At 46.3% G+C, this 10,000-nt stretch overlaps 1 protein-coding gene across 1 annotated transcript in view; it reads left to right on the forward strand.

Annotated features, from left to right (window-relative positions):
* The window catches only part of gnaz (guanine nucleotide binding protein (G protein), alpha z polypeptide), a 41,365-nt gene that overhangs the window by 469 nt on the left and 30,896 nt on the right, over positions 1–10,000 (forward strand). The window contains exon 1 of the mRNA XM_012842096.3: positions 1–125. This exon is cut by the window's left edge and continues 469 nt beyond it. The gene's annotated coding sequence lies outside the window, so the exon portion shown is untranslated. The remainder of the gene's footprint in view (positions 126–10,000) is intronic.

The raw sequence follows: 10,000 nt of genomic DNA on the forward strand, positions 1-10,000 counted from the left end.
AGGGCTGGAGAAAAAAAGAGGAGGATGTTGGGGGATTGGGACTAAAGATTGCACACTCCCTTTTTGCCTGACTGTGAATGTTTGTCTGCAGTGCCAGCGCTGAATGGAAGGCATACGGTGAAACGGTAAGGCAGCCTCCTCCTCCTCTTCCCCTCTCTCTTTCTATCTCTCTCTCTTTTTCTGTATGTCCCTCATTTTTCTATATGTTTGTGTATTTCTCTCTCTTTCATCTCTTCTCTCCATGCATCCTTTTTTCTTTACCTCTCCCATCATTCTTGCAATGGGTATCCCTCCGCTAGGCATGGGATGATGTGTAAATGGGTGTGTGCGGTTGTGTGTGTATGTGTGTGTGTGTGTGTGTGTGTTAGAGGTTGTAATTGTTATTCAGCATCTGAAGGAGCAGGCTGCTCGATGGGGGGGTGTTGTTTCTGCCCCTGTCGCAGCTCTTGGGGAGGTGATGTTCGGAGATGCGTGCTCCCTCCTCCTTCTCCTCCTCCTCCTCCTCTTCTTCCTCTGCCGCCGCCACCACCGCTGCATATCACCGTGTGCAGGGACTGTCTGTATTGAGGACAAGACATCTCATCTCATCCCCACTCTGCTCCTCTCTTTCTGTCTGTCTGTCTGTATCTCGGGTTTGTCTGTGTCTCCCTCCCTCTCTCGCTCTCGCTTTATCTCACACACACACACACACACACACACACACACACACACACACACACACACACACACACACACACCCAATACAGGCAAACATGGCCAGGCGTCCACAATGCTAAAGGAGGTGTCACTGCATTGGTCTAATGCTGAGACTGTGCTTCGCTGGTTCAGGCCTCACCCAGTTCAGCTGGAACATGTAGCACTGTAGGCACGAATGCTTCTGCTAAGCTAGACACTGAAAATGGGAGAGGGAAACTCAGGTGGAGGCACGTACTGATGGTGTGTGTATGTATGTACGTGTGTGTGTGTGTGTGTGTGTGTGTGTGTGTGTATGACTAGTGTGTTGCTGACATGCTTTACTGGGCTTTGAATGTGCATTCGGCAGTAGGAGGTTCGCTCACACCCTACAGCGAGGGGTGTGTGTGTGTGTGTGTGTGTGTGTGTGTGTGTGTGTGTGTGCCTGCCTGCCTGTTTGACTGAGTGACTGACTGGCTGACTGTTGGTCTCCACTACAAATCACACCATGCCACACCACAATCACAGGGCTAGCTGTGGTCTTCATGTGTCCAGCCTCACTCGTCTCACAGTAGCAGTAATGACAGTAGCATCAATGGCCCTCATTGATCAGTGCATTGATGTGTGTTCAAGGGTGCGTGTGTGTGTACTTACGTGATTGCCCTTAATATCATTTGTGTGTATATTTGCTACTGTGACCCTATGAAAGACATTGAGGGTATAAGGTTCTAGAGTGAAAGCCTACAGTCTTCAACCCCGACAGGTAGTGTTGCTTCCTGAGATAATTTCTGTGGTGAGCTTTTCGCTAAATGCAGCTCCATTAACGTGTGTGTGTCAGAGGGAGGTGTTGAGTGTGTGTGGGGAATGATCGAAGCAAACGGGGCAGAGGGGCGGAGGTTGATGCAGTGTATGTGTGTGTGTGTGTGTGTGTGTGTGTGTGTGTGTGTGTGTGTGTGTGTGTGTGTGTGTGTGTGTGTGTGTGTGTGTGTGTGCGCGCGCGTGAGAAAGGGAACACAGAAACATGTAGAAAGGAGCAAAGAGAAGAGAAGAGCAGAGAAGAGAAGATGAGAGCTGTGGTGACCACTAACCACATGCTGAGGACGGGTCGGAGAGCTGTGGAATATAGGCTATTGGTTTTTGCTTTTCTTTTTTTTTCTGGCCAGCTAAAAAAATCCTCAAAGGTGGTGCACACATAACTGTCATGCTTTTGGCCTCACTAGAAACAAGAATGAAAGGGGGGGGGGGGGGGGGGGGGGGGAGAGAAACCTGGTGTAAAGGCATAACATGCGCTGACATGAACACTCCCCCCCCCGACTCACTGCCCACAAAAAATTGAATTACGTTGGCCAGTTGCGCAACGTTGGCTCGGGCTGAATTCAAATAAAATAATCACACGTACTTATTGTGGCCAGTGGATATTAAAACCGTTGTGTAAGGCCACGCGTGGAATGGCAAGATCTCAGATGGAGTGATATATTTTCTCTCCTTCTGCTGTTGTACTTCCTTTTCAAGCTGATGAAATCCCCAACAGCGGCTTGTAAAAATGCACTGAAACACTTAACACCCTATAGAGCATGCTAACGCTTTTATGTCGGCAGGCTTCTGCAATTTTTAATAGGTCCTAAAAATATTGGTGCATTCATTGTTTTTAGATTTGTCATAGAATCATACTGTTCTTCATTTAATCATAGTGCACGAACAGTACTTGTTCCTGTTTTGCAAAACAGACTTGTTTTGTGATGACAAAACAGAAGTGAAGGCAGTGCCCCTCAAAAGTGTTTTCAGGCTACACATTGGGCACTGTAGATCCCCTTAAAATGTTAATATTAGAAATATTAAAAGAGCCTTGTTCCTTACTAGTGCCACACACATGCATATGCACACAAAGTCTTTTATGGACATGAAAACACACCTTTGTGTAATCTTACATCTATATTTTTATATTCTACAGTAAACAAAGTTGCCTTTTATAACTGTAGTTAACATACAGAAAATCCCCCTTCTGTGCCATGGTTTAGACAGATGGGTGCTTGCATGAATTTGGTACTTACTACAAAAGCATTTGAAAATAGGTCACTCTAGTTAGAAATCAATCCACTGCCATTACATCTGCTCACCATAGGTTCAATACAGACAGACTGACAGTCCCGCAGTCATGAGTTTCTTCTCTCTACCTCTCTCTCTCTCTCTCTCTCTCTCTCTCTCTCTCTTTTGGGGTTTAGTTTTTGGACAGCGAATGTCACAGATAAGACAAGCATCAAATCTAAACAAGAGTGGAGCTGGGTGTGCAGACACAGAGGGCAGCTGAACGTGCCATTTTCAGGGTTGAGGCCGCGGTGGCTGGGAATGTTTTTGGCACAATAGAGGTGCCTGGTTCGGCTAAACACTCCCCCAGGGTCCCCGTCGTGTATTTAAACAGCCAACATCGGAGCCGGCTGACGTCAACGCGGGGCATTGCGCGCAAACCACAGTGCAAGGAGGGAATGTTGGGAGAGGGCTGGAATGCTGTGAATCAGGCGCAAGCTTTCTTCTGTGGCGAGTCTGTGTGCGTGTGTCTGTGTATGTGTGTGTATGTAGTATGTATGTGTGTGTGGGTGTATGTGTATTTGTGTGTGTGTGTGTGTGTGTGTGTGTGTGTATGTATGCTTGTGTGTGTGTATGCTTGTGTGGCGTGTGTGTATGTGTATTTGTGTGTGTGTGTGTGTATATGCATGTGTAGTGTGTGTGTATTTGTGTGTGTGTGTGTATGTGTATGTGACTAGAAGAGGGCCTCTGGCCACCTATCCCTCCAGTCCACATCATTACAGCTCATTATGGTATTTTCTGCCTGACTCGCACTGATTCTGGTCCCTCCATCGGAGGACAGGGAAGTATGCGTTTCACAACATCTCTGAGTATACTGACGCACAGGCAGTCTGGTTTGTGTCTGCCTTTCAGTGCAGGTCAGTGTGGCGAAGTGAGCCCAGCCATCATGTTCCACTCTACTGATGTGAGGTGCGGAGATATGAATTGGAGGTCTGACGAAACAGTCCTCTCCGGCATGATGGGACTGGACTCTGAAGGCCTCTTCATCACTCTCATACCTCACTTCCTTAAATAAGAGGAATTTGTTTGTAACACTAAAACAATGGTTGCTGCTGTTCGGAGGGGGACGTTTTTTTTGTTTGAAGCAAGGTGGTCATGGTGAAGACTGATAGACAAGGGCTTGTTCATGAATTCATTAACAAGCAATTAGTGATGGTTCATAGCCTACTGATAGCCTGGGAGGAGAGGTGAGGGCAGGAATGTGGACTGACCCTCTACAGACTGACCTGCCACACACACACACATACACACGGAGAGAGAGAGAGAGAGACAGAGAGACACAGAGAGAGAGAGAGAGAGAGAGAGAGAGAGAGAGAGAGAGATTTAGGGGCGAGGAAGAAAGACTGAAAGGAACACAGAAACCAAAGGGGGACAGAGAGCTTGGGAGGTCGTTAGGAAGTGAGACATTGGGCAGAGGACAGTAAGGATTATCACTGGTATCCTTGAATATAACGATGAATTAGATTGAAGAGATTGGCCAAATCGGTGCAAATTATCCACCCACCTACTTACACATACACATACACACACACACACACACACACACACACACACACACACACACACACACACACACACACACACACACACACACACACTCACACACACACACACACACACACACACACACACACACACACACACACACACACACACACACACACACACACACACACACACACACACACACACACACACACACACACACTCACATCTATGTTTCTGTGTAGTTTATAGCTCAAAGTGTTAGGCCTGCCTCGGCGCGAGAGCATGCAGATGAGAGGCTTTAGGGTCTCCCGGGGCTCCTCAGAGCGCCCTGAAAGGCAACAGAGACAAAGCAAAAAGCCAAAAGACAAATGCAAGGCTTCTGCCTAATCTCTACCCATTTACTTTCTCAAAGTCAAACTGTCACACTCACTTTTAACTGATCATTTGGAACAGCGCAGGAAATGCAGAACCTGGAACTGGAACTGGAACTGGAACTGGAACTGGAACTGGAACTGGGAGGGATGGGGTGTGTAGAGGAGAACACTGTGCCCTGTTCTTCTATTTGATTCTATTTTATTCTACTTTCAGCAATGCACACGACTGAGGGCTCACTGGCATACATAATTAAATGTTCATAGCCATCCATTTTGTAGTAGATCGCCGTTCACTTTAAAAGGCACTGCCGTGAGTTAATTGCAAAGAAATGGAACAATAACGACCATATCTCATTCATTATTAACACAGATAAGTAGAAAGACGCCAGGGCTGATTTTCATGTGTTGGCTGTACGGCTATGGCCTCTGAAGGCAGAGCATGTTCTTTTCGTCTCCAGTTATAAAACACTGTCGTGTGTTTAGCACTAGATTTCATTGGTTTCCTCACTTTGCTTAATATCACCCCCCGTGATTCGTTTTAAAAAAACTGTAAAGAGGGCCTGAGAGGTCAGAGGTCAGGATTGGTTTTGACTTTTCTTTCTTTTCTTTGCTTGGTAGCTGTGTTTGGGAAGATCCACATCCACCAAATTCTATTTTTGGCATCCTAATATCTTTTCTGGGTCCCCAGGCTCTTTTTGAGTGAGATGCACTTAGTCTTACGCCACCCTACCCGTCACCCTCCCGCCCCATCCAAAAAAAAACAGAAGAGTGAACAACTTTTTTCTTCCTGGTAAAAAGCCAGGAAGTTTTAGAACGTGTAGAATATGGCAGTTCAGCATGTCAGATGCCCACAGCTGAATTGGGTCTCTCTTTGCCCACAAAAAAAACAGGAAACAGGCCGGGGTCATGGTTGGTTTTGCGCGCGTCTAAAGTGGTGGTATGAAACAGGGCACCCAGACCACAGTGTAATAGTAAAGTTAAATGGTAAAGCCTAATCAGGTACATCTGGAAAGACAAATGTGCATGTGTTCAAACAAATCCATCATGCACTGTCAAAAATATGTTTTGTGGTGACTTTACCCCCAGTGACAGAAACAGCAAAACTAGATCCTGTGAGCCCGCAATCACTAAACCAGCTAACCACGGTAAACTCGCCACACAATAATGATGAATGAACGTCTGTAAACTCACAGTCAGCTCAGTCCTGGAGGCCACTCTAAACCCTCACTGTCTTTATGAGCACAAACTGGACCCACTCCACCCTTTACACCACCTGGCCTTCTCACAACTTTAAACTACTCCCTGTGTACTAACCCTGAATGCTTCTCTAAAGCACAGTCCGTAAACCCAAATACCCTCTGCAACTATAAATTCAACTCCATATAGACTCATCCTTGTACCCTGTATCGCTGTAAACCAGGCCATTAACACGCCCCACAAGCAAAGGCAATCAGAGTCAGCTGCGCTCCAAGATTCTGGAAGATCTGTGGGTGTGATGTCTTCAACAACACAAATCTAACGTGTTAATTGCCACGTCGCATACCCCTGGGTGAATCACATTTTCTTGATGAAATAGGTGTGAGACCAAAGCTGGAGTCTATAACACTTTTTTTTTGTCACTAAGGCTTTTTAGAAGAGACCTGTCTAATTGGGACCAACCACATAAGAAGAACACACCGCCCTTTGAACTCTAATTTCTAAAACCAGGGCCTTGGCCCAAGTTGTTTCATTCCCTGTTTGCACTTTCAAAACAAATGTATTCACGTCATGTACCAAACAGGCATTTGCCTCAAAAAACAACCTGTCATTTTAGCCTATGTAGGGGAGCAAGCGTTGCTTAAATTTGCAAACTGTTGTCAAAACACTGAGATGCATCCGCAACAAAAAGATACGTGTTAAGGTATGAGTGAGTGAGTGTGTGTGTGTGTGTGTTTGTGTGTGTGTGACCTGCGAAATAATACCAGTGGCCACAGAAAGAATTTTTTATGTGATATTTTTAAGGAGATGAGACAAAGCACAGCGGTGACACTGTTTGGGACCTGTCATATACCTGCTATTTTTAAGGCGTCAAGTTAGTTATGCAGAAGAGTGTATATCCACATAAGAAAAATATACATGATATAGCTTAAAAAGAGACACGTCAGATTGGGGGTTAGGAGGTTGGGATGTTGGGGATAGTATGGGGGGGGGGGTTGGGGTTGGGGTTGTCCATGGCCAGATGTGAGAGAGGAGAACAGCTGGTCACTGGAGACTCTTCAGCTTCTCTGGGTTCTCTTGCCAGACGGCATCAGCCATTATGGCACGGGGGAGAAAGACTTTGATATGGATTTTTTAATTACACATGTGTGTGGGTGTGTGTGTGAGTGTGTGTGTCTGTGAGTGAATCCATGCATGCATGTGAGCATGCGTATGTGTGTGTGTGCATGTGTGTGTGTGTGTGTGTGTGTGTGTGTGTGTGTGTGTGTGTGTGTGTGTGTGTGTGTGTGTGTGTGTGTGTGTGTGTGTGTGTGTGTGTGTGAGTGTGTGAAACAAACAAACTGGCAACTGGCATATCGCGCTGTGGCAGTGCTGATGGTATCTGTGCAAGTGTAAGCATAGTAATCAACCAATGTGGGCCATCACCTGTTCTGCTGCGTGATATTGTTTAGGGCTGAGATCTATAAACACAGAGCACACCTAACACACACACACACACACACACACACACACACACACACACACACACACACACACAAACACGTACACAGAGCATCCATGGCCACAGCACATATTCATCTATACACTCTGACAAGGAAGTGGAGGAGGATGACCATTATACTGTCAGGAACACACACACACACACACTTACACACACACACACATACGGAGAGCTTTCAGTAAGAACCCAGTAAGGCCTTACTGTGCGGAAGGCTTGTCTCACACCAGCGAGTGGATAAAGAGAGAGAGAGAGAGAGATATGGTGGGGTGGGAGCAAAAGAGAATGAAGGGGTTCGGGAGAAAGAAAAGAAGCGATACAGTGACAGAGTGAGAGGAGAGTGATAGAGAGCATGGGCGAAGAGATAAAGAGAGAGAGAGAGTGGTGGAGAGCATGGGTGAAGAGATAAAGAGAGAGAGTGGTAGAGAGCATGGGCGAAGAGATAAAGCAAGAGAGAGAGAGAGAGAGAGAGTGGTAGAGAGCATGGGCGAAGAGATAAAGCGAGAGAGAGAGAGAGCGATCGGACCAAACGAGGCTTTATTTAGGTCAGCAGGTAGAGGAGAGAAAATGAGAGAGAACAGAGATGCACATGAGGCATGGGGCCCAGCACACACTCAGAGAGGAAGTTGCATCATAGGATTAGCACACACACACACACACACACGCGCGCACGCACGCACGCACGCACGCACGCACGCACGCACGCACGCACGCACGCACGCACACACACACACACACACACACACACAATCCATCCCCCAAAGCACCATTTAGGTCTTCATGCTGAATCTACACCAACCATGGTTGCATATTTGACCATAATTGATAATCACTAAATGCAATTACCAAATAGAATCACATTTTGAATGGTTTTTAATGTTTTGGGGTATTTGTTTGGCCTGTGGATGACTAAATCGAGAAAAGAGGATTTCCAAAGACTGCTGAAAGACTTGTGAAAGAGGATTTGTTTAAATTGAACAGAATGGGCTTAGGATTGGTTTTTATAGAGTTTAATAAAGACAGGAGTAGTTTTTAATCTTCACCATTACATCATTACTACATCATTATTTGGTCCTTATCTCCGGTCTGCTTGACCTGTGAGATTTGGACTCTCTCTGCCACTTACTGTGTGCATATTTCTGTGTATTTGTGTGAGTGACAGAGAGTGTTTGTGTTTATGTGTGCGGTGTGCGTGTGCGTGTGCGTGTGCGTGTGCGTGTGTGTGTGTGCGTGCATGTGTGTGTTTGCTTGTTACCGCTATTCCTTTGCCAAGTTTAGTATGTTCAGTACATCTCTTTTTCACTCTCTCCCTGTTTTCATGAGAAAGAACAAAAAGAGAGAACAGAGGGAAAGTGAGAGAGAGAGAGAGAGAGAGAGAGAGAGAGAAAGAAAGCAACATTGCCACACAAAGCATCTTTGTCTTCCTCTGCTGGGACATAACAGCTCTCATATGACTGAACAGAAAGAGAGAGAGAGAGAGAGAGAGAGAGAGAGAGAGAGAGAGAGAATAGAGAGGAAAGGGGAGGATGGGACATGCACAGAGAGAAGAGGAGGGATGGAGAAGAAATCAGAGCAGAGGAGAGGCAAAGCGGGAAGGGGAGACAGAGGACAGAAAATACGAGATTATCTCAAAACAGGAGAAGAGGGGGAGTCAAACTGACCTTCAGGTGTGTTGTGAGTCGAAGATCTTTGGCATAATGAGAGGAGAGAAAGGGGGAGGCAAGAGGAAATGAGAGATGACACAATACCAGGGAGAGAGAGAGAGGGAGAGATGAGGACGTCACCTCTCAAGCCCACTCCCCATCTCTCTCTCCCAATCTCCTCCCGTCTACTCTACTCTTCGCTATCCTGTCAAGACAATGCTAGAATAGCCCCCCAATGAAAGGAGAAGAGAACCGGAGCCCGGGGAAACAAAGTCAGTGTCAAACACACACATGTTAAGTTTTAAGTTTTGACCTCTGAAGACCAAACACTCACTGGGAGATGTCACACACACAACTGACACACTCACCCATTTCCTGTCTAGGAAATGACAATATGAAAGCTTCATAATTGTCCCGAGATGACCTACTATCTAATGTATTGGTATTTGCAGTTTATGGAACATAACAATGTATATGACTATTTCCCCTTGTCAGCATAATGGCTGAGGTTAAATAGTCATCACAACAAAGAAATAATACCCAGCACAGGGTCGGGCCTTGGCATACGTCTCTCCTGATACTTGCCACAGTCTACACACATCACAAATGTCACTTTTGGGCACGGGTTGTGTCATCTGTGTCAATATGTGGACACTTCGGAGTGAATGACAGTGGCGGGGGGTTGCAAGCGAGACAACTTCGCCGGCGCCCGCGGTTCCACATGGTCACTTGAATCGGAAAGCGATCCCTCCGGACGCTGGAGCGGCTTCATGCCACCGGGGCCATTTCCCAGGGGGACCAACACATGCAGAACACCCCTCTTCCTCTCCTCCTCCTCCTCTTCCTCTTCCTCTCCTCCTCCTCCTCCTCCTCCTTCTCCTCCTCATCACCCATCTCTCGCCAAGAATAAATCCTGTCCAAATTTAGCATTTCAATTAGAAAGGATTAGATTTTGGGATACGGGTCTGACAGATGTTTTAGAAATGGCACCGGATTCTGCAAAGGGGAAAAAAATGATAATCCTATTGGATAAGTTGTGCTTT

The sequence above is a fragment of the Clupea harengus genome, chromosome 12 (genome assembly GCF_900700415.2).
Source record: "Clupea harengus chromosome 12, Ch_v2.0.2, whole genome shotgun sequence".
Classification (NCBI taxonomy): domain Eukaryota; kingdom Metazoa; phylum Chordata; class Actinopteri; order Clupeiformes; family Clupeidae; genus Clupea; species Clupea harengus.